This window comes from Artemia sp. Qi Xiang Cuo, chromosome 19 (genome assembly GCF_049724085.1).
Source record: "Artemia sp. Qi Xiang Cuo chromosome 19, ASM4972408v1, whole genome shotgun sequence".
Lineage (NCBI taxonomy): Eukaryota > Metazoa > Arthropoda > Branchiopoda > Anostraca > Artemiidae > Artemia > Artemia sp. Qi Xiang Cuo.
Window position 1 is genome coordinate 30,847,703 of NC_142812.1, and position 24,315 is coordinate 30,872,017.

Consider the following 24,315-nt stretch of genomic DNA (forward strand, 5'->3'; position numbering starts at 1 on the left):
CTAGCGGGCTAAAAAAACATCGTAGACAGATGTTTTATAGCTCACATTATTTGATCATATCTATTGCTATTTGTCATATCTACGTCATTTGCTATTTGTCATATATTTGTCATATCTATTGCTCTTTGTCATATCTACAAGCTATTTGTCATATCTACGTTTTATTTATAAATTCTGCCACCTGCAACTGTCAAATGGCACTAAAATTGGCACTATTGATGCCATGTCCCAAGTGGAAAAGCTAGGGCTAGTGGACTGCCAGAGCTTCGTAAAGAGATGTTTAATGGCTGATTTGAAAGCTATTGCTTATATCTACGTGATTTAAATCAGTTTTGCCATTTGTAGCTTCCAAATAGCACAAAAACGGCACCTTTTGTGCCAGTTCTTAAGTTGAAAAGCTGTACCATTGTAATAATTATGTTCCAAAACCCCACATCTGGTGACGTGGGGTATTTTCAATACAGTGGGCGCATTTTCGTGAAGCATTTCAATACAGTTCTACTCACGTATTTACCAGGTACTAAATAAGTACATAAAGTCATAATTTTTATGATATTAATTTCACTGAAAATAATTGAGCAGAAAAAAGACCGATACATATTTACTAGTTAGTAGACACACACACACAGAGTGAATTTTAGCTAATAACAATAAAGTAAATAGAAGAACGATAAAAAAATATCTTTTATGGAGTTATCAATAACTGACTAAGAAGCGATAACCTTCTTCTCGTGAAGTATTTCAATACAGTTCTACTCACGTATTTACCAGGTACTAAATAAGTACATAAAGTCATAATTTTTATGATATTAATTTCACTGAAAATAATTGAGCAGAAAAAAGCTCGATACATATTTACTAGTTGGTAGGCACACACACAACGTGAAGTTTGGCTAATAGCAATAAAATAAATGGAAGTACGATAAAAAATATCTGTCATGGAGTTGTCAATACCTCAGTAAGAAGCGATAACCTATTTCTCGTGAAGCATTTCAATACAGTTCTACTCACGTGTTTACCAGGTACTAAATAAGTACCTAAAGTCATGTAACAAAGTTAAGGCCCTATCTGATTAAGGTTTTTTTGCCCCACCCCCTCTCTTTTCTTCAACATCCCTACTCTTTTTTTCGTATCCCCCTCTTCTTCTTCTTCTTCTCTAATAATATCCCATGATTTGCAACAAACGCACACACATAGCTTCATGTCTCATAATTAGATAACTATAGTTTTTAATCAATCACTGACAATAACGGTAATTTTTAACTCCGATTAATCCCGTAGCATATTTAAAATGTAATGCAAAAAAAGAGATAGGAAGATAATTGCTTCCTGTTAGTTAAAAGAGAATATACTTTTGCGAAATTGTGAGCGTGTTATAAACTTGAAAACTATCTGATAAATGAACTTACGTTAGAAATTGCAGGTAGGTCATTAGAAGTTATCTGTCTATCTGAAGGGGGCGCAAAGCAGATTACACTTTCCCTCCTCAAGTTCAAAGATCTGATTAGGTTCGTGTCAGTGCTATCAGACCCAGCATCCAACTTCACCCGCTTTTGCTCGGGGGTTTGATCATCAACATCCTAGAATAAAAAATTATTTTAGTTTTCTTACTAGGCGCAGCCCGACCTATTTACCCTATTCTGGATCTTCTGTAGTAGTGCTAACAGCGTTTGTGGGGCACCAGAATATAGTGGGTATCCATATTCAGCTGTTGGTCAGATACAGGACTTGTAAAGTAGGATAATCTAGGTGGATCGAAAAAAAATTTTCCAGCGAAGAGTGACTCTGAGCTTTCTTACGCAGGAGGTTCTTACCTGATCAAGGTGGCTATCAAACAGTTCTTGGTAACGAACTGTAAGTAAGGAGTGACCCGGCTCATTAGTAACCAAAATTCTAAAAAACGTAATTTTGATACCAATCGATGCATCAATAAAATCATATTTTTATGCTGATTTCAAATATATAAGTTTCATTAAGGGGCGACGATACTTGAAGCGACCTTCCTATCTCTCCCATAGTAAGCGTTTTGAGTTTGACTGACATTAATAGTTGAGGCAGTTAGGCGGTCTAAGTCTTTTCTAATAGAATAGAATCAGGTGAACATTTTGATTTAGCAAAATGCTAAAGCCGGCACCTATTTTTCCTGAAATCCCAAAAAAACTCAAAAACCTATTTTGGGTTTGCTTGCAAGATCGCTGCAGTCAATATTGTCGTAATTGGTACTTAAAAATGTAGCGAAAATATTCTATTGAAGCGGTTGCAGCATATTTTTATAAAAAACACTTGCTGACTGCAGTCCCTTCGAATACTTTACATACCAACGTTTCAAATTACTTATCACCCGACAAAGAGCCTAATATACTTGGAATCAAACGGATGTGGGCGCATAAATTATGCTGAGGGGGTTAACGCTTCCTTTTGTTCAAAAACGGTCAGATGGACTTTGATTTAGTGAAGCTTTAGCTCCTGAAATGATTTATTTGGTGTGTATAATTTGAAAGCGTCAGCTTGAGAGTTGGACATTCGACAAATTGTGCGAATAAGTTGGATGTACTGGGAGAATGTAACTAATATTGAAAGCGTAAGGAACCCCTGGAAGTCGCCCTCTTCCAGTTTGTTTACTCAAGTCTGTGTGAAATCTGATACCTTTGTCTTTGAGCCTTTTTGCCGACCAGGAAAAGGGCTCGAATCGGCCAAAACGGCTTTGGACTGGCGTCCCCCCTTAAGTTTAGTTTTACCCATCAAAAGTTACGTGCCTGAGAAAATTTGTCTTATTTTTATAAAAAAGGGGAAAACATCCCCAAAAAGTCATAGAACTTTAATGAAAATCACACCATTGGATTCAGCGTATCAGAAAACCCTACTGTGGAAGTTTCAAGCTCATATCTGCAGAAATGTGGAATTTTATATTTCTTGCCAGAAGAAAGATCACGGAAGCGTGTTTATTTATTTTTTTTGTTTGTTTGTTTGTTTTTTGTTGTTGTTTTTTCCAGGGGTGATCGTATCAATCCAGTAGTCCTAGAATATCGTGAGAGGGCTCATTCGAACGAAAATTAAAAGTTCTAGTGCCCTTTTGAAGTAACGAAAAAATTGGAGGGCAACTTGGCCCCCTCCCATGCTCATTTTTTCCCCAAAGTCACCCAATCAAAGTTTTGAGGTAGTCTTTTTGTTCAGCATAGTCCAAAATTTAATAAATATGTCTTTGAGGATGACTTAATCCCCCACAGTTCCCGGGGGAAGGGCTGGAAGTTATGAACTTTGCCCATTGTTTACATATAGTATTGGTTAATGGGAAGTATAAAGACGTTTCAGGAGGGATTTTTTTATGATGGGGAAGGGGGGTGTCAGAGGAGGGGGTTGCGGGGGAGGACCCCTCCATGGAGGATTTTTCCTTGGGGGAAGGGATATTTCTATGAAGGGGGTGCCGGCTTTCCCAGCATTATTTGAAAAACGATAAGAAATTAAATAAAAAAAATGGATTTTTTCAACTGAAAGTAAGGAGCAACAATAAAACTTAAAACAAACAGAAATTATTACCTATGTGAGGGGGTTTGCCCCCTAGTCAATACCTCGCCCATTTCACTAAAGTTTTTTTAGTACTTTCAAAAGAGCTATCTATTCTAATTAACCGGTCTTTGTGATTCAGGGGTTTTTGATTTGTACAAAATTCGAACTTTAGTGTAAAGAGCGAGGCATTGACTAGGGAGCGAACTCCCTAATTCACGTAATAAAAACATACGAATATAGAAATTCGTTACGTAAGTTAATTCGTAAGTTACGTCTGAACAAAATTTCGAGAGAGCCAATTAGCCAAAAAAAGGAAAATGAATATGCGAATATCGTTTTAATTATTCATGTACGGTGAGCCAAATCAAAGCTGCATTAATTCGAAAACATTCAGAAATTAACTAAAAAAAAACAAGTTTTTTTAACTGAAAGTAAGGAGCGACAGTAAAACTTAAAACGAACAGAAATTATTCCGTATATGAAAGGGGCTGTCCCCTCCTCGACGTCTCGCTCTTTACGCTAAAGTTTTTTATTGTTTAAAAAAATAAAGCTGTGAGACAGAGCCAAACTTCAGCGTAAAGAGAGAGGCGTTGAGGAGGGGACAGCCCCTTTTATATACGGAATAATTTCTGTTCGTTTTAAGTTTTAATGTCGCTCCTTACTTTGAGTTAAAAAAAACTTGTTTTTTTTAGTTAATTCCAAGTAGGATCGGCAGAGAAACGAATCTCCAGTAGACAAAGCTCGTCAGTAGTAACCATCTTTTGAATTTGGGTGAAGCTATAGCAATTTGAAATATCATATGGAATTGGGGTGAAGCTATAGCAATTTGAAATATCATATGGAATTTGCTTGAAGCTATAGCAATTTGAAATATCATATGGAATTTGGGTGAAGCTATAGCAAAAAATTAACATGAGTTAGGCTGATAATTCCTTTGCCTTCTCAAAACCATAATACAATTTGTGTTTTACTGAAATAACTAAAAAAACAAGTTTTTTTAACTGAAAGTAAGGAGCTACATTAAAACTTAAAACGAACAGAAATTAGTTCCGTATATGAATACAATGTCCTCGCTCAACGCCTCGCTCTTTACGCTAAAGTTTGATTCTGTTTCACAATTTTATTTTTTAAAACAATAAAAAACTTTAGCGTAAACAGCGAGGCGTTGAGGAGGGGACAGCCCCTTTCATATACGGAATAATTTCTGTTCGTTTTAAGTTTTAATGTCGCTCCTTACTTTCAGTTAATAAAACTTATTTTTCTTAGTTAATTTCTGAACATTTTTGAATTAATGCAGCTTTGATTTTGGCTCACCGTACATGAATAATTAAAGCGGAATTCGCATATTAATTTTTCTTTTTTTGGCTAATTGGCTCTCTTGAAATTTTGTTCAGACGTTACTTACGAATTAACTTACGTAACGAATTTCTATATTCGTATGTTTTTATTACGTATATTAGGGAGTTTGCTCCCTAGTCAATACCTCGCTCTTTACGCTGAAGTTCGAATTTTGTGCGAATCACAAGCCCCTGAATCACAGAGGCCGGTTAATTAGAATAGATAGCTCTTTTGAAAGTACTAAAAAAACTTTAGCGAAAAGGGCGAGGTATTGACTAGGGGGCGCACCACTATTGGAGCAACACTATTGGTTAGGTTTTGCGAGGTTTGGAGATGCCATAAGAGATTAATAAAAGTAAAGAAAAGAGATTTTAATACACGTCCAATTGAGCAAATGAGCCGTTTTTACTTGGAGAATAATATGAAGGAATTTTGAAGAAGGATAAACCAAAGACCAGCAAAAGCGCCAGAGGGAATCCTGGATCCAAATAGCTCGCTTGAACATTTCGCAAGTAAAGAAGAAGGAGATCTTAGTAAGTGGCGTGATAAAGAATTTGGGAATACTTGGGAGGAATATAATTACCCTATGATGGAGGAAGATTATTCGTTAACAGAGGATTAATATATTGAGGAGGTTGCATATGTGTTAAGGAAATTGGATGGAGGAACAGCTCCTGGAATTGATGGGATTCCAACTCGTTTATATAAAAAGTTTTCAAGTTTATTTATGCCAATTTTTATACTGCTGTTTAATAGTGTGCTTTCAACAGGAATTTGGATTTCAGGATGGAAGACGTCTTTAATTTTACCGTTATTTAAAAAAGGGGATCCGAGGTTGCATTGCCATTATCGGCCTATAGCTCTGTTACCATGTTTAAGTAAGATTCTAGAGAAATTGATTGATAATAATCTAGCTAATTGGTTAAAGAAGAATCGAATAATTTGTGAGGGACAAGGTGGATTCAGGGAAGGATATAGGACAGTTGACAGGGTATTTGTACTGAAGGCGTTGATAGAAAATTATAGTAGGAGTAAGATTAATTTATTGGTAGCTGTCGTAGATTTTGAGAGAGCATTCGATAGTGTTAATAGGATTTTGTTTTTTGTAGAATTGTTGAGGATAGTACTGCCCCGTATTTTTGTTCGACTAGTTTGTGATATGTACAGGCTAACAATGGGAATGGTTAAGGTAGCAGGGAAAGGGTTTTCGGATTTATTTAGTTGCGAGGTAGGGGTTAAACGGGGTAGCACCTTGTCACCGAGGCTATTTTGTTTATATATTAATGATATTGTTGAGTTTTTTGAGAAAAATGGGCGCCAACAGTGAGTTTAGCACTTAGCTTTGTCTCTGTTGTTATTTGTTAGGTAATGGGGAAGTGTTTTTCCTGATCCTTAAATCTTCATCCCAGGAGACGATTATAGCAGTGACTGGATTTATAAAAGAGGGTTTAAAAAGATGTAAATAATGTCTGGTAGAAATGGTACTTCTTACCCTACTGTTAAGGTGAAGCTTTTAAAGAATATTTAGGCATATTTTGAACTGAATCAAAACAAACTATGAGCATGCGGACTTTCAAACAGGTGACAAAGCAAGGTCTGAAGAACAAATTATATTATAAAGTTAGACCTTTAAGGGTAAGTTGTGGGGGATTTTGAACTAGCCGGAACGCACTACTTGTATACTTTTAATACTACCACTACAGGTACTGCAACTAATGACGCTAAGGGTATTAAGGTGAAACTTTTAGGGAACGTTTAGGATGAGATTCAATTAACGAAAAAACTGTATGCATGCAGGTTTTCAAAACGGCATATAAGCATTATCATAGGCAACACCACTCTAAAATATTAGAAATACCATTAAAACTTTTAAAGGAGCTAATTCGATTCAAAAAAAAAAAAGTTCTGGTGCCCTTTTTAAGAATAACAAGAGATTGGAGGGCAAGCAGCCCTTCTCTCAAGCCCATTCATTTTCCAAACGCATCCAGTCAAAATTTTGAGGAAGCCATTGTGTTCAGCATAGTAAAACGGTCCAGCAATAATGTCTTTAGGGATATTGGGCATGTCAACCCCTCACTATTATGCAATTAACCCATTATGCTTAAAAACTAAATGTTGCTTTCAACTAAATCAAAAGACATTGTGTTTATGGTTGCCAATAAGACACCTCAGCAATATATCGAGAACGACTGGGGGTAGTCAGTTGAAAGTTTTGTGGTTACCACTATTGCTACTTCTGCTCTAACAATTTAAATAAATAAAAAGAGTGTAAGTGTATCCAGGTTGTCAAAGAACATAGATAGTATCTTTTGCGAATGATATTAAGCTTTATTTTTCAGGTCAACTTCAGGAGTTATAAAATTATATTAAAAAATACTTTTCGTGTCAGGATTAACAATTGTTGAAAAGGTTTCTCCAACATACAAATGGCAACCCAAACTACGGATTCTTATAGAAAAGAAATGAAAAGATATAAAATATTTTTTCCCCATGAAAAAGACTATGTCAATAAAAAACGAACAGAAATTAATTTAAGAAACTTTTTCCACAAAACAAGTTTTTCAAAGAAAAATGAAGAGCTCCATTAAGCCAAAAATCAGCAGAAATATAGTCAAATAATCTTCTAAGCGTAAAACTACCACAAATCACTATCAATAAATAAGAAACTCAAAACGAACGGAAATTAAAATAAATAGCGGAGTCAGACTCAAAACGAGTAAAAATTAACATGAGTATGCCTAATAACCCCCATGCCTTCTCAAGACCAGAACATAATTTGCGCTTTACTGAAAACAAAACACGTTTTAAAGGTTTTCAATTTTTTACTTCACTAAATAAAACTATCAAAACTTTAATGAATAAATCAAGGAGGCACACTTGTGCCTCTTTAAAGAGGCGACCCATCACAATGTTAGGCGATTTCCGGTCCTAGCGGTCGCAGAGAGACGGCGGTGATCGCCTTTTGTAGCCTAAGCTCAAACTAAGAAACATGCAAAATTTCACCCCCCTCCGACTTTACCTTCATGGGGGAAAGTGGGCCGGAAGTTTCGACCCTCCCACCACAGTCCCCCCTTTAACGTTGTCCTATCGGGCTGAAATTTAGAGGATAACCTTTTCTAGGGCCTGGGAGCTTATTCTCAAAATTTCAGCTCAATCTAATCACTCCTTCCCTGTTTTCCACAAACCAAATGTAGCTACATAATGTTAATCAAATTATTTTTTTTTATCAGCCATACCTACACGCTAAAGTTGACAACGGATCTGGATGATAGAGGACTTATTCGAACCGGATTTCAACCTATTAGGGCCTTTTGATACTTTCACACCGAAAAAATTATCCCCCGAATTTACATTTACGAAAAACCTGGTTTTCCCATAAGAGCCCATGTTAATTTTTTAAATTCCTAAAAGCATAGTATTTCATTATTAAATTAGCTCAAAATAGTCCTCTTAACCTGACAAGACCGACTGCAAGCTTCCAAAAATTCCAGCTCTTTCCCAGAAGTTTTTTTTGTCGAAAAACGAAAATCTTACTTTGTATCTACTTGCGTCGAAAATAGATTGCAGAGACTAAAAATAATTTAACAAGAGTCTCTGATAGTACAGTGGTCACTATTCCTGTCTGTCATGCGGAAGACCCGGGTTCGATTTCCCGTCAGAGTAAATTTTTTATATATTAAATTTAAAGTAGTATCTCTTAAATTTAAAGTTTAAAAAAGAAACTCAGTTTCTTTTTTAAATCCAATCTATTAAATACTTAAGCTCAACAGGCGTCTCCAGAAGAATATCATAGTCGGCCTTCAGCTTACAGGTAAGTCTCCACTGCTTTGATAACATGCAGTATACCCGCATGCTCGAAGGAAAGTTAAAAAAAAAGAAAATCTTACTGTGCATTTGATTTGAGTATTCAGGAATTAAAAGCCTTAACACAAGAATCTTGAAAAGCGAGGGGTTTAGGGGCGGCAGCCCACCAACTTTAACTCATGACACGATCGGCTAACAGTTAGTCAAGCAATAATAAGTAATAAACTGTACAAAAACGTGCAGAAATTTTTTGAAAAAAACTACGTTTTCTAAAGAGTTAAAGAGGCTGAGTCACAAGATCGAACCTTAAAACGTACAGGGATTAGGAGGTACAATGGGGGCTGCCGCCCCCCAACCCCCCCACTTTTTCAGCCTCTTTTTTTAAGATTTTTATTTTGGGGGTGTCCCGCCACCCTAAACCCTTGCTTTTTACCATGCAAAGAAATCCTTTGTAATACAAAAGAAGTCTGCTTGAGTTTTTTACCTTAAGAACATCCTATTGCATCTCTTTGATTAAAAACAGTACTCAGCCTGTTTGCTGGATTTTTTACAGGAGATTTTTCCCTGACTGATAACAAGCTATAATGTGATGAATTTAACAATTTTGAACAGAAAAAACAGGGAACAGAAGAAGGGCTCAGCATAAACAAGCAGTTTAGGTTTAAGTAGGTTCAGGTTCATCTATTTTTCCATCATACATAATCACACTGAATACATAACTATATCTGGCACAGAGACAAGTTTGTAGTTATAACTGTAACAGACTGAGTAATCATTGCCAAATTCTCTGAGGATTTATAAAAAATGCCATTGAAACAGTTTCATTCGTGTTGGAAAGAACAACTGATTGCAGGCTACAGGACTTAAAAAATCTTAACAGAAGAGGCTGCAAAAGCGGGGGGTTTGGGGGCGGCAGTCCCCAACTGTACCTCCTAATCCCTGTAAGTTTTAAGGTTCGAACTTGTGACTCAGCCTCTTCAACTCTTTAGAAAACGTAGTTTTTTTTCAAATAATATCAGTATATGTCAGTTAAACTGACAACCCATAGTCATTTGAGAAGGCATGGAGGTTATCAGCCCTAGTCATGTTAATTTTTCCTCGTTTTGAGTTTGGCACAGCTGTTTATTGTAATTTCTGTTCATTTTGAGTTCCATATATTTATTGATAATGATTTGTGGTAGTTTTACGCTTGGACGATTATTTGACTTTATGTCTGCTCATTTTTGGATCAATGGAGCTTTCTACTTATCTTTGAAAAACTTGTTTGTTGGAGTGTTTTAACTTAATTACTAGTAAAAAATGGTGGATGCAGTGAAGACGCAGTACGTTTCTTCAGTTATACAAAAGTTTAGAAGGATAGGAAGAGAAGTCTGAAACCCAAGATTAGAATGTGGGAGGCTACAGTAATGACAGTGGTCAAGTATGGCTCAATAACGTCGGCGTTTCAAAAAGACGGGAAAGAATTATTACATATTCTCCATATGAATCGCCAAAGGACAGTCTCAGGTACTCGTTTTACCACCCGTATATTAAACAATAAACAGTACAAAAATAAGGTTCAACCCCATATTCTAGGGCTATAATGAAAAAAATGGTTAGGATGGCAATGCTGCGTTTTACGGTTGAAGGATTACAGGTTGTCAAAGATTGTGCTTTTTGGCCATCCTTCTGGGCTAAACAAGAAGAAGGGTCGTCCCCAAATGGGGTGAGAAGCAGTCGTAAGGGAAATTTGAATTCCAAGTAAGGGGATAAGGCTTTGAATAGACTGGGTTAGAGAAGGAGTGTGCACGTCTCTTTTGTCCTCTCGCCGGTTTGTGGTGCAGTTATTTTTTAGTAGTATTAGAAGTAGTAGTTCAAAATCATGTTCTTGTAGTGAAGCTTGATTGGAAATCTTAATCCTGTTCAGCAACTGCAGCTTGTAGAAAATATAATGTGGAAAGGTTAGGATGGCAGTGTGATTTGTATTTTGCCGGCTGTATTGTCTCAATTGGCATATGGATTCTTTAATGTCAAGGATCTGAAAACTCACATTCTGCTCTTGTAGGAATGCATAGATTATGAAGTGTTTCATCCAATCAATAAAGATAAAGAATTGGTTCATCTACTTTCCTACCAGTCTCATTAGGTGTTCTCATTATCATGTTGTGGGTCACCTTTCTTCTAGGGAAAATAAGGACCGGGAAAATCGTGTTTCCAAGAGCTGACACTATTTAGCATTAAAACTAAAAATAAAAAACTAAGCTTAATTTAAGGTGTGTTGACACACACAAAAAAATAGCATAGCGTTCAAAGTACGTAGATAATGGAGATTCTCCTGGTTATGCGTCATGTCAAAGACAAAGTCTATAGTCACTACACAGTCCAATTTTTCTATGCCTGCAACGATACGCCCACCAGTAGCTACGCTGAGTTTGTAAATCTTAGAAAATATATCTACAAACACTTCGATAACCTACCTGTTGAATACTAAACGGGCTAGTTATTTAAAAATTACGCACACACCATCTACGAGTTTCATCGGAAGATTTGCTCCCAACCACGCATTGCGCTCCCGGCAGAAGGCATTGAATCAAGAGACCGGTACCTGCGCAACGCAGACCATTGGTTAGTATGCGAAAAAGTTTATGTTTTTTCATCTACGAGTGAAGTGATTCAGAGTGCAAAATATTATTACCAACTCAAGATGGCATCTTGTAGATGAAGGTGCTGTCCAAAATACTCCAAGATCCCCCTAAACTGTACGTTCTATATCAATACATAAACCCAATTAAAACAATCCCCGCTGAAAACCGTAGTTCCATTCTGATGAAACTACTTTCATTCTTCAACTTACCTGAAACAATTTGGGTTACTGAAAATAACAACATAGACCATGTAAACGCCAATGTACGCATTTGAAACAAAGTGACAGTGTGTCAAAAGCAAACATTTCCCTAGAGGCAAGACTACTAATGTTACTTCATTGTCAGATAATCTCACCCTATTTCGGACCTATGCAAGGTGTCTTCTGAAAAGTTCAAAACATGGGTGTAAGGGATTTTTAGGATGCTCACTTCCTAGTTTATTATATATTAAAATTATTTATTGTAACAATAAATTGATTCCTAAAAGTTCTCTTACATCCTGTTTAATTTTGACCCTACTATGATAGATATTAGACATTCGTAAAGAACCAATCATACTTATTTTTTTATTGAGCTGAGAAACCTAAAAACATACCTAAAAAACTCAAAACTCTTTTGACTTATTCAATTGATCTTGGTTCTTCTTCATAGTAGACATGATAGGAAGAAAACTTACAATTGATTCTTCAGACTTCATTAACTTTGCTTTCAGGTCTAGAACTCTTTCTCTTCCAAATAATCTGAAAATAAGACTTTATTATTTAGAAAACAAATACAAACAAAACTTCTGTAAAGAATGATATAGATTGAAAAAAAAATATTATTCATCATCTCCTACTTTAGCAACTTTTATGTAACAATGCATCAGTAACAATCAGTAGCAACTTAATTTATAAAAATTCGTCAATTGTAGTAACTACAATTGAAACAACAAAATAAATAATATAAACTACTGAAACCCACTTGGCAAAAAAGGCATAATTTGGTCCTTGTAACAAAATAACCAACAGTATTTTAAACAATAAAAAGGACCCAAGAGGAGCATCTCAAGGAAATCTTACTGTATGAGATAATCTAAAGGAAGCAACAATCTAGTACAGCAAAAGAATCTTCCTCTCTCTATAAAGATAACCAAAAAGAACTAATGTGAATAAATAAGCAAAAGCCATTTTCAAATTATACATGAAAATATTCAAACTAAGAACTTTCCCTATGAACAAATAGCAAAGCACTTGAGATAGACCCATGGACAAGTTTGGCCCATGTTCCCCTTAACTCCCTCCTCCTGAGTTCCTCTTAGCCAAGGGAATGGTCCCTGAAAGTTTTAAGCCAATCGAACACCCAAAATACAAACACACCCCCTTATTTCCTATGGAAAACCTATCCATAAAAACTGGCAATTTGCTTGTTTTACAGCAGTTGCCCCAGAGGTTGGGGATCGTTTCATACCCAGAGCAATATTTAATGGACCTTTCGACAATTCCGAAAAAATAGCTATCTCTGAATTTTGATCCGGTATGACGGTGGGTGGGGGCGTAGCAAAAAAGGCACGAGGATGAGGCTAGTTGGCCTCCAATCACTCTTGATTCTTCAAAAGGGCACAGGAACTTTCAATTTCATATTGGATCAGCCCCCTCCAAGGTTTTTAAGACCACCATTTCCATACAAAATTATCTAGATACAAGTCCCAGGCTGTTCAGGGAAAATATTGGCCCAATTTGCATATTCTTGCCCTTTTCCTGGCAAAACACTATATTCACAATTGGTTGTAAATTAAAGTCCCATGTCACAAGGACTAGCAGATAAATTGTCAATGTGACATAAAAAATTAACTCATTTTACCCTTTTTCAGCCTCGTTTCCGTGGGGGCTTATGCCTTTAACCCTTGGAAAAAAATGGTCCCGATCTTAGGCTTCCGTTTTGGGCGAACCAACATTTATTTAATTCAACTTTTGCATATTATGGTCCTCTTGCCAACAAATTAATGGATGCCAGATTTCAAATTAAGGGCAAAGAAAATTTTTAAACCCATTATTGGTCACCTAATAATCTCATCGCTCTCAATAAAATCTAACTACCTCTGCCCCAAGAAATCCTACCCAGAAATTTCAAGCTGAAAGATTTTATCTTTTTTTTATTGTTTTAAAGCCCCTTAGCCCAAGGAATTATCTATGAAATCTTTACCAGATCAATAAATATTGCGCATTGGTCTATTTTGGTCCAAAATTTAGGGAGCCTGGGATGAAACAAAGAAAGTGTCATTTTTAGGGTATTCTAGGATCAGAGAATTCTGGACCTAGTTTTCAAACTTTGGGAAAAGGACTTTTGGTCGTTTTCCAATATATTTTCTTTTTTCTGCATTAGACCAAGGCCCTGTAGATGTAAATTTCAAATCAATCCAAAAAAAAGATCTCGGGACATTCTATGGAGATCCCATATCTTGATCCTAATTAATTTTATTACTGACTATAATTAGAATTCCCACCCAGGAGTTTCTGAATCTAAGTTTCAAGCAGCTCAAAAAAGAATGGTCATTTTATGCACCTCATTTTCGTGAGAACCAATATTTTTTCGTTTTTTTTTCTATTAAGGTCCCTTTTGGCCAAAGTGTTTAAGGCTATAAGTTTGAAGATGTTCAGGAAAACTAAATTTGGCCCTTTCTTGGCAGAATTGAAGTATTCTTTCTTTCTTTTTTTTGCATTGGGTTCCTCTTAGCTCAAATTGTAAGGATATAAGTATTAGATCATTCAGGAGAAAAGATTTTTTGGCAATTCCTCTATCCAATTTTTGCTGATCAATTTTTTTTTCCTTTTTTAATTTACATCAAGGTCACCTTGGTCGAAGGGCTTAAGGATACGAGTTTCTTGCCAATTATGAACAAAGAAAATTAGGCTCTTTTTTGGGGCTCCACATTTCGAGACTAAAATTTCTTGTAGATTAGAGTTCCCTTTGCCCACTAACTTATGGTTGTAGATGTTAAGACGTTGATAAAAAAAAGTTTGTTGGCCCTAGCTTCGAGATAAATAGCGTCTTTTTTTGTATTAGGATTCCAAAGACCTAAAGGTATAAGTTTCAAGCAGATAAAAAACATTTCCGCTCATTTCAAGGCCCTACTTTGGGGAGGGGCATGCCCCAAACCAATTTTTCATTATTATTAGAGTAGCCACTACTACTAAAACTCAATGAAACACCAAGCCGCCCGAAGCCAACACAGCTACGCAAGCTCCTCTTTCATCCCAATCTATTCAAAGCCTCCCTCTTAGTATCCTTCCAAAAAGTTACTATTTCCCTTAAATCTTTTCTTACAACATCCTACCACCTTCATTTGGGACAACCTGCGTTTTCTTTAGCCCTAGACGGTTGGCTGACCAGGACGATCTTTGGCTATGTGTCCTAGCCATCTCAATCTTGCTCTTATTATAGCCCTAGAAAGCGGGATTGAAGTACATTTTCAAGCAGCTTACTGTTTGAGATATGGTCAGTCAGTTGGGCACCCAAAAAATTTCATAGGCAATTTTTCTGCAAAACATCTAGGAAACATTTCTCAGTTTTTCGAAGCGCCCAGAGGCTACACAATGCAAAGATGTAAGTTTCAAGTTGCTTGGGAAAAAAAGTTTGTCTTTTTTTTCTTATCAATTTTTCTTCTTTTTTTTTTTTTGCTTGTGCACTGGGGTCGCCATGGCCCAAGATTTAAGAATTTTAGTTTCAAGCTGATGGTTACAAGGGTGCCTAGGAGCATAAACGATGTAGAAGAGTCATAGCTAGCCTCCAATCAATTTCTACCACCCTAAAAAGGGAAATAGAACGCTCAATTTCTAGTTAAATGATACACCCCCCCAGTTTTCCACATAAAGTGACTGGGGCAAAAAAACAAAACAAAAAACAATACATTGGAGGCACTTTGATCCTTAACAAATCAAGGTTAGTGTTTACTCAAATGTGGAAATATCCAATGGCTGAAGTCTGCTGAATTTTCCATGGGTGCCAGCAACCAGCTACACATTTTTCTATTACTGGCATCAATTTACATTTTTTTTGGGGGGGGAGGCAAAATTTAACACCTAGCGGAGGGGTTGCTAACTGGTCATTTTTTTCAATTATTCAATAAAAAATACCAATAAAGGGCATTTTTAATGAAAATACTCAGAAAAGATATTTTTTTTCGAAATACAAGGGAGAAAGCCCCAGAACTAAGGATAAGTAGTTTAAAGGCATGTTTTAAATATAACTTTAGCTTGGAGTCATTTTGCTTAACAAAAGTTAATCAGTTGATACTTTCATCTACAAATAAACTATTTAATGCAGGCAGTTTCTCCCTCATTTTTTTTTTTTTTTTTTTAGAATTTTGGCAATAAACCTTAACTTTATAAGTGTTTCCTTAGATTTCACAATGATTTTTGATTCTTGTAGAAAACGATAGCCAAATCGAGAATTTGTTGAGTTTTCTTCATCCAGTCACAGAATTTGTCTTTAATAATAATTACACCAAAAATGATGGTTCAAACAAAGTTGAAAAAAAATACAGGGATGTAAACGTTAGCTTTCAAATGAACCCTCTGATACAAACATAGCAAGCAAGCAGGACAAATTGTAGAATGTACAATGCTGATCACATTCATAGACATGCTATATTTGGTGTATAACACACATAAAAATCAGTTTTTATGCCATATTGCACTTTACTCTTGTGCTATCAAAATAATTTATAGTAAGTACCTAGATGTAAGCATTAGTTTACATTATTACCCAATAAGCCAACTTATTGCTTTTAAGTAACAAATTTATAAAATGCCACTCAGTATATGTTTTAACATTTTTTTAAAATATACTAATTGTAACCATCATAAATTCTATTTTTAGCCCTTAGAGTAACACCCCATCCCTTGTTTTCTTGCTTTAATTTTTACTCTGCTTAAAATGGCTGACAACAACATAGTACATTTAATTTTTACATATATGTTTTCTATCATACATCTGTGTAGGTTTTACACTTTTAAGATCTATGTTACTAAATTAGCCAGAAGCTGTTATTTTGCTGGTCAGTACTGTACTTAAAGCTTCTTTTATGATTACACTTTGCATGATTTATCCTGAAATCAAGGATTGTTTTACTTCAGTAAAATTTGGTTCTGAGTTTTAACTTAAAATCTGAGATTTTTCATGATTGACAGCCTTTGAGATTTTTTCTGGATTTATTGCTGAGATCTGGATAGATTCAAGATTTAGCAACAGATTACCATAACAGAAAATTAACATATCAGGTGACATTTTTTGTGCCAGACTTCTTGTGATTTTAGAGCTGCTAAAAGCCACCAAAATTATAATTAAAAAAAATGTGTTCTATCACATTTCACCCATTCTAGGTAGTCAAAAAGAAACAGTTATAAGCTAACAATAATATGCAGTAATATTTACTCTAGTTATGCATTGAGCTAGTGGTAGGTTAGAAAGCTGTTGGGAAGCCAAGATAAAAAAAGTCCATCACCAAGAATTTTATGCAAACACTATGAGTTCCAAAAATGTAAATGATGTTTGGTTAAAAATTTCATAATTAGATCTACAAACTTGAAATGAGAGTCTTGGAAGGGGTTTCCAACCTTGTGCATCAACTTTTTTTTTTACTATTTATACAGAAAATTTATCCTAGTTTCAATTTTAGCAGAAATTGAAACTTGTATTAGGTAACTTAATATAACCCCAAAATTCCCCTATATACATTAGCTAAAAAAAAAAAAAAAAAAAAAAAAACTTTATTCATTCTTTTCAGAGAAATTTTATTGATAGTTATATTTCTTTCTGTTTAGTTAAATCCAAATGTCCTATGAAAGAGGAAAGAGTGGAGATGGGAGCTTGAACGCACCTTCCTTAATCTCAATTTATATTTAACACTAATTCGAAAAGTTTCATTGATGCAGCTTAGAGGAACCAGTCTTTTGTGCATCAGCCCTAGTTTTTCCTGTGGATGGGTTTGGATGCATCCAAATCCATCTTGGGGGAAATTGGTCCATGACATACAAAAGATTAGCCACTTGTAAACTATGGAAGTGCAACTTGTTTTGGTCCAACACAGTTCACAGGAATGCTATGAAAGGCAATCTTAATTATACATTTTACATATTAGGCTATATATCTATACATATAATGTTGAACTATCTTGGATATACTATAAGGTTTTGTATACATGTATGTATGTATGCAGAAAAATTAGTTATGAAGACACATTTTGGAATCTTTGTGGTGGAAAACCCGGAGTCAGAGTTTTTCAACCCCTGTCATGAAAACTCTAGTTTATTGTACTTTATTTAGAGAAGGATGGTGTAACTAATGTAAAGTAAGCCAAAAAATTGGTTCTGCATATGTTTTCTTGTAGTTTTGTGGACTGTATAACCTAGGGACATATATTATTCCATTAGGGGAAATTAGGGTACATCATTAAACTAGCAACCTTAGGAGTAGCATGAGTAGCCTCTTGGATTCAGTAAATTTTTAATGTTTAAATTATTTTTCTAGAATTGAGGTAAACACAACACTTGATGTATCATGTTTATGCTTTTTCTGCATATACTACTATACTAATTTTATAATTACCACATTTACTCTTATCACCTTTTTTACAGATGGGTTGATTTAAAGTTTTCCTAGAATTACTAGGTATTTCCCCTTTTTCAAAATCATATTCATAATCTTCAGTAATTTATTTATAACTCCATTGCCAATATATCTAAAAATTAAACACTATCAGCACCCAAGGCTTTATTATTTTTAAATCCTTATAGCCCTGTCTCTAATTCTTCCTTGTAAAGTAAATTGATATCTATGTATAGTTGGGGCTGTTTAGAAGGAAACACTTTACAATTCTGAAAACAACTTTAAAAAATCCTAAAATACTTACCGATATCATTCCTAAAAGCATTTGACTTTACCCTTCCTTCACCTCTAGTTTGAAAATATATAGCCCCAATTATTTAATTCCCATGCATTTTCTGTTTCTTGATTATGTAACTCTTGTTCAAACAGATTTCACAACAATGAAAAAATATTGATGAAATCAAGAAATGAAAAAATACATGATAAACATGCAAATTGGGCAACACATTTGCACATTAGGAGGGGGTGGTAAATTAAAGCAATTCCGATAATAATATAAGTAAGTATTTAAGGATTTTTTTAAAGTTGTTTTTAGAATTTTATAGTGCTTCCTTCTCAACAGCCCAAACTGTACACTGACACCAATAAATCTTTGTTTAGTTCCAAAAGGTATGTGTGTGTAACTGAACCCCATAAAACTCAACCCTCATGCAACTCAACTCCTTTTAACTGAACCCCTGTGTAACTGATCCATTGCATAAATGAACCCTTTTGCAACTGAACCCCATTTACCTGACCCTCATGCAACTGAGCCCTTGTGCAACTCAACCCCCCTACTCAGTATTTCAGTGTTCTACAAATATGAGGCAATATCATAGGGTAAAAAACCAATGCAGCCAAAACTAATATAAAACTTTTTAGTTAATGCATTATTTGTGTTTTCTTTTAAATTAATTTTAAAGATATTTCTGAAAAAAAAAATTTAATAAATGAAACCCAAAATGTACAGGAACTAAAATAAGCAATCATAGAAAACGTGGGGGTTTTGGAAAAAACAGAAAACATGGGGCTATGGGGGGTTTTGTCATCCATGGAAGAGAAGTTATTTGACTTTATGACTATTTTGAACAAGATGGCTAAACCAAAATTTTGATCAGATGTCTTTGGGGAGATTGCAGCTAAAACGGGCATGGGAGGGGAGCTGGTTGCCCTCCAACCATTTTCTAACATTAACCTCAACATGTTATGAAAATTTAAACTTAATACCCTCAGCTGTTCTTTAGATATTGCAGATATGTTGTCTTGTAAAACTGGATGCACATAGTATCTTTTGATTTAGTTCAAGACAACTGCAGACATTCCCTGAACAATGTGACAGCTCAATACCATCAGCTGTTCCTTAGATATTGTTTTATTTCCTTTTAACAACCAGAAAGGAAAAAGTGTTTTTGATTGTGTTTGGCATCCTTCCTGACATTTCTTAACAATATACAACTTGCATACCTTACAGCCCTTGTACCAGGGGTTGGGGGGGGGGGGGAGGAGGGGTGATCCCTGGAAGCATAGATATTTAACCTTTGGACTGTTTTGTGGGAAATTTTACATTGGTAGGACCCATCAACAACTTGGTGAACATTTGCATGAACACAAAATTTCAATAGATAACTCCCTGAGATTGGAAAATAAAAATGACAACTTTGATTCAGCTTTGGCCCTGCATATGTTTGAAAACCCTACACGCCTGGTTCTTTTTGAGGAGACAACTTTAATATCTACTGTAAATGGCCTACCACAGTCTTTTAAAGTGGTATTTGAGATCAAAAAATACATAAACAGAAATTTGGCTATAAATAGACATTGGAGATATTTCATTAAGCCCAATTTATAACAATTTAATTTTAGAAGACTCAATCAGTATTTTCACCCATTCTAACTTAAGAGAACCTATTTGCATATCTAATGAAAACCAAAACTGTAGACCTTTTTCATTGATTCCTACCTAGTTCCTATTTAGTGTCTGTTCTGTTGTTGTTGTTTTTTTGCTTAGCAGTGAGGACAACTTGGCAGAGGCCCTTGTCAAAATATTTGCTTGTTTCTTCATCTTCATGGTTTGCCACTGGCTGACAAAATTCTTGTTTTCTCACCTTTTTTTATTTTATAATTTTTTTTCTCCTCTCTTGAGTTTCATATGTTTAAATATCCATCTCAAAATTCTAATTGGATACATCTGGGGAAAAAAGGACATAGGGGGTGGTTGCCCTCTGATCCCATTTGACTCTTAAAAGTACACTGGAACTTATAATTTCCAATCAAATAAGTCCCCTCTCAAGTTTATACAAAAACCCTTTTCATGAAAACCTTATGTTAACAATAGGCAACCTTGTCCTGGAGGCTGCTGGCAGGTTGTTAACACTGAAGGCAAGGTTTTTTGACCTTTGGACTATTTTGAACAAAATGACCATTTCATTAATTTGATCAGATACATTTGGGGAAAAAATTGGGTGTGGTGCTGGTTGACCTCCATTTATTTTTTATTCTTAAACAATTTGACAATAGGCAACTTGCATAGCTTACGAACCTTGCCTGTGGACTTTAGAGGGCTTTGTCCCAACCCCTCTCCTCTACAGGATGTTTGTCACAATCCCAAAGGCATTTTTTTTGGCTTTATGACTATGTTGAACAAAATGACTATGTAAAAATTTTGATCAGATGTATTTGGGGAAAAATTAGTATGGGGACTGGTTGCCCTACAATCCCTTTTGACTCTTAAAAAGGGCACTAGAATTTTCAATCAGATGATCCCTCTCCAAAGTTATAGCAGCACCCTCTCCATATGAAGTGCTGTTCATCTGTTCAATTAATTTAAAGAAAGCACACATAATGTACCAACTATAAATATTTTTTCTAGTTAATTTTGGCAGCATTGCTTTTTACACTCCAAAATAGACCAAAAGTTGATTTTCTGTGATTTATAATTAAGTTTCAGTGTGAGTAGACTAAACCTAGGGGACTTTGACAAAAATAAGCAACTCAGGAAGAAAATTAATTTTTGGCTTTTAATTTTCAAAAAATTGTATTGATTTTTAGTGCAAAAAAACTCAATTTTTTCTCATTTGCTTGAAAATTTTAGAGTATGTGTGGCAACTTTAGCCACAGCAACCAGAAATCAGACATGTCCTAAAATCAGCCTGAAATTGTGGGCACTGTGACAGCAAAACAGAGATTTTTCATGAATGATCTTGACAGGTATTTGTTTCATGACTTTAAAAAACAAACAATTACAATAAGGTAGAACATGTAAATCTTCTAAATTGTGTTTTACCCCATGATATTGCCATATATTTGTATAATACTGAAAAACTGAGTAAAGGGGTTGAGATGCAGAAGGGTTCAGTTACATGGGGTTTCAGTTGTGCAGGAGTTAAGTTGCATAAACATTCAGTTGCAATGGAACCCTTCCAAAATATCTCAAACTTTTTTATTTCATTTCCTATAACTTTATCATATTGGCTCTACTATAGACTATTAGTGCATTGACATTATTCAGCATCTTTTATGCCTAGAATATTCAAGATGATCATATCCTTGTTAAAAAAAGATCCAACAAATTCAACAATGAAGCAATCCAATTTCTAGGTTGTATAAATGAAGCTTTCAAGAAATTTAGCTATTGAACTGGTGATTAGATGTATTTTCAATAGTTTAACTCTTGTTTTCCTGGTCCTTTTTTACTGTTTTCTGTAAAATTGACAAGAAAAAATTAGTTGCACAATTGGAAATGCAAGAGAAGGACTGTATATGATTTTGGCTAGCCTATGTATTTATAGGTAAAGTTCTATGAAATCATATTATTGAGTTAGGAATAAAGTGAATACACCATTTGATGCCTTTTTTATGCTGATTACGAATATAATAAGCATTTCTATTGGAAATGAATTTCAGCCCCCCCCCCTATATAGGCTAAACCTAACCTAACCCGGACTTGGCCTATTTAGGGGCGGGGCTGAAATTTATTTCCGAAAGAAATGCTTATTATATTTGTAATCAGCATAAAAAAAGGCATTGAATGGTGTATTCACTTTTGTCCTAACTCAATAATATGATTTCATAGAACTTTACCTATTTATACATTAAGGAGGTAGGAGATTTGCTGAATAAGGAATCAGTAGCCTATAGTATACCAGAATGATATATCAAGCAGTGTGTTCACCCAGGGGCAAAGCTTAAAGTTTTGAGTTTGAAAGAGACAAAGAATGTGCATAAAAAAAAAATCACACAATGTGCTAAGGAACAACAACACATAAGCTACATTAAGATGCCCAAAGTTTAGAACTTTGGATAGGGGTAAGGTTTTGATTTTTTAAAACAAGTTTTTTTAAGGTCACCATAGGTCAGTGCCCCTTAGAGGGAGAAGGAGTGGAGGTAGGTACTTCAAAATACCTTCCCAGGACATGCTTTAGTCTGTAAATACCGCCTAAAGATTAATTTTCCTAACTCAATAACTTTCCAATATTGCAAAAACTAGCTTGTCTAGAATTTACTCAGTAGGCTAAAAACCCTTACAGTCTACCCATATTTGTACAGAATATCACCAAATTCATCTCTTTCAGAGAAGGGGACAGACACCCTCCTGTCAGCCTTGACCCAGATTTTTCTTGGACAAATCTTGACTGTTCTAAAGATAGGGGCTACTCACACAATACCAATTCCAATTCCAGTAGACACAGTAAAATAAATTAATGCTTTGTATCTTATCCACTTTTCAGCTGGTGTCCCTGCTATACGTAGTTTGGGTGAGAATTGATTCCTTTTTGTCATCCCTTTCTTGTAATAGATTTGTTTTACAGTTTGTTGCACTACTATGTTTGTAAAAAAACAAAGCGTTAGGTAGCGCTATCATCACTTTTAGTTTTTCAGAAAAATCCAACTGCAATGACACTCAATAAATTTGTAATAACAAAAATTGACCATCAATAAGTACAGCTTGCTCTAGATCAATAAATAATCTACACCGCTTATAAGTGATAAATGATAGGATCAAACATTGAAGAGCCCCATATTCTATTTGTCTTTTTGAAAACACTTAAAGCGCTTTAGATTGCTTTTAAATGCTTTAGGTCGCTAATAAATGCTTTTGAGTACTTGAAAATGATTCAGATAACCTAAAAACATTCAAATCAGAAAATAATTTGTCTTTACTTGCATGCTTATAACGTATGCCAACTTTAGATCACTCATAAACGCTTTTGATCAATTATAAACGCTTTACATCTTACATAAGACCACTTAAATGATTTTAAGCGTTCTTAAGTGTTTGTTTAGAGATTTAAAGAATTTATAAGAGAATTTAAAGCGTATGCGCTTATAATCGTTCTAAAGCATTTATAAGTGTTCTAAAGCGTTTAGAATTGATCTAAAGTCTTTATAAGCTATCTAAATCATTTTGACGTATGTGAAAAAAAAGTGAGATGTGAAGTTGTTTATACGTAATCCAAAGCGCTTATACGTAATCTAAGGCGTTTAGAAGTGATTTTAAGTCATCTACAGCGTTTTTAGTTTATTTAAATGTTTTTTCAGTAATCCAAAGGCTTTTTAAGTGATTAAAATTATTTATGTTATAAATAGTCTGAAGTGTTTATAAATAGTCTAAAGCGCTTATAAACATACTAAAGCGCTTTTAAGTGATCTAAAGCGTTTACAAGTGCTTTCAGAAAAAACTTTAATATGTGGTTCCCCAAGGTTTGATCCATGTCCTGACATTTAAAAGTGATCTAAAGCAATAATAAAAGTGATCTAAGGCTATCTAAAGCGTTTATAAGTGATAGCAGCATTTATAAGTGACTAAAGTATTTCCAATTCATCTAAGCGTATCTAAGTGATCAGAAGCGTAAAAATCTCAGAGTATTAATTTAAAGCGTTAATAAGTGATTTTAATTGTTTATAAGTGATCTAAAGCGTGTATTAGTGATCTAAAGCGTTTGTAGAAGATTTAAAGAATTTATAAGAGAATTTAAAGCCTAAGCGTTTATAATCGCTCTAAACCATTTATAAGTGTTCTGAAGCGTTTAAAAGTGATCTAAAGTCTCAATAGGCTATCGAAATCGTTTATATCTTTCAAAGTTCATTGTGAATTTTTTTTCGTTAAAATGTAAGACTTAGAATATTTTTGTAGTGTTCTGTCGTGGTTTACCTTGTCATTGTTACATTCAGTAGATGTTTCAAAGTTCATTTCGGATTTTTTATCATTGAAATTTAAGACTTGGAATATTTTTGTACAGTTGTGTCGTGGTTTCCTTGTCGCTGTTACATTCTGTTGATGTTTCAAAGTTCATTTGGAATTCTTTTCCTTGAAATGTAAGACTCGGAATATTTTTATAGGGTTGTGTTGTGGTTTACCTTATTGCTGTTACATTCTGTTGATGTTTCAAAGTTCATTTTGGAATTTTTTCATTGA

At 34.8% G+C, this 24,315-nt stretch overlaps 1 protein-coding gene across 2 annotated transcripts in view; it reads right to left on the bottom strand.

Moving 5' to 3' along the window:
- Positions 1 to 22,703, bottom strand: part of mus312 (mutagen-sensitive 312) — a 119,198-nt gene extending 96,495 nt beyond the window's left edge. For both annotated transcript variants that reach the window (XM_089105215.1, XM_089105216.1), the window contains exons 1-2: positions 22,558 to 22,703; positions 11,869 to 12,013 (exon numbers count right to left, since the gene is read on the bottom strand). The gene's annotated coding sequence lies outside the window, so the exon portion shown is untranslated. The remainder of the gene's footprint in view (positions 1 to 11,868; positions 12,014 to 22,557) is intronic.
- Positions 22,704 to 24,315: the final 1,612 nt, after the last annotated feature.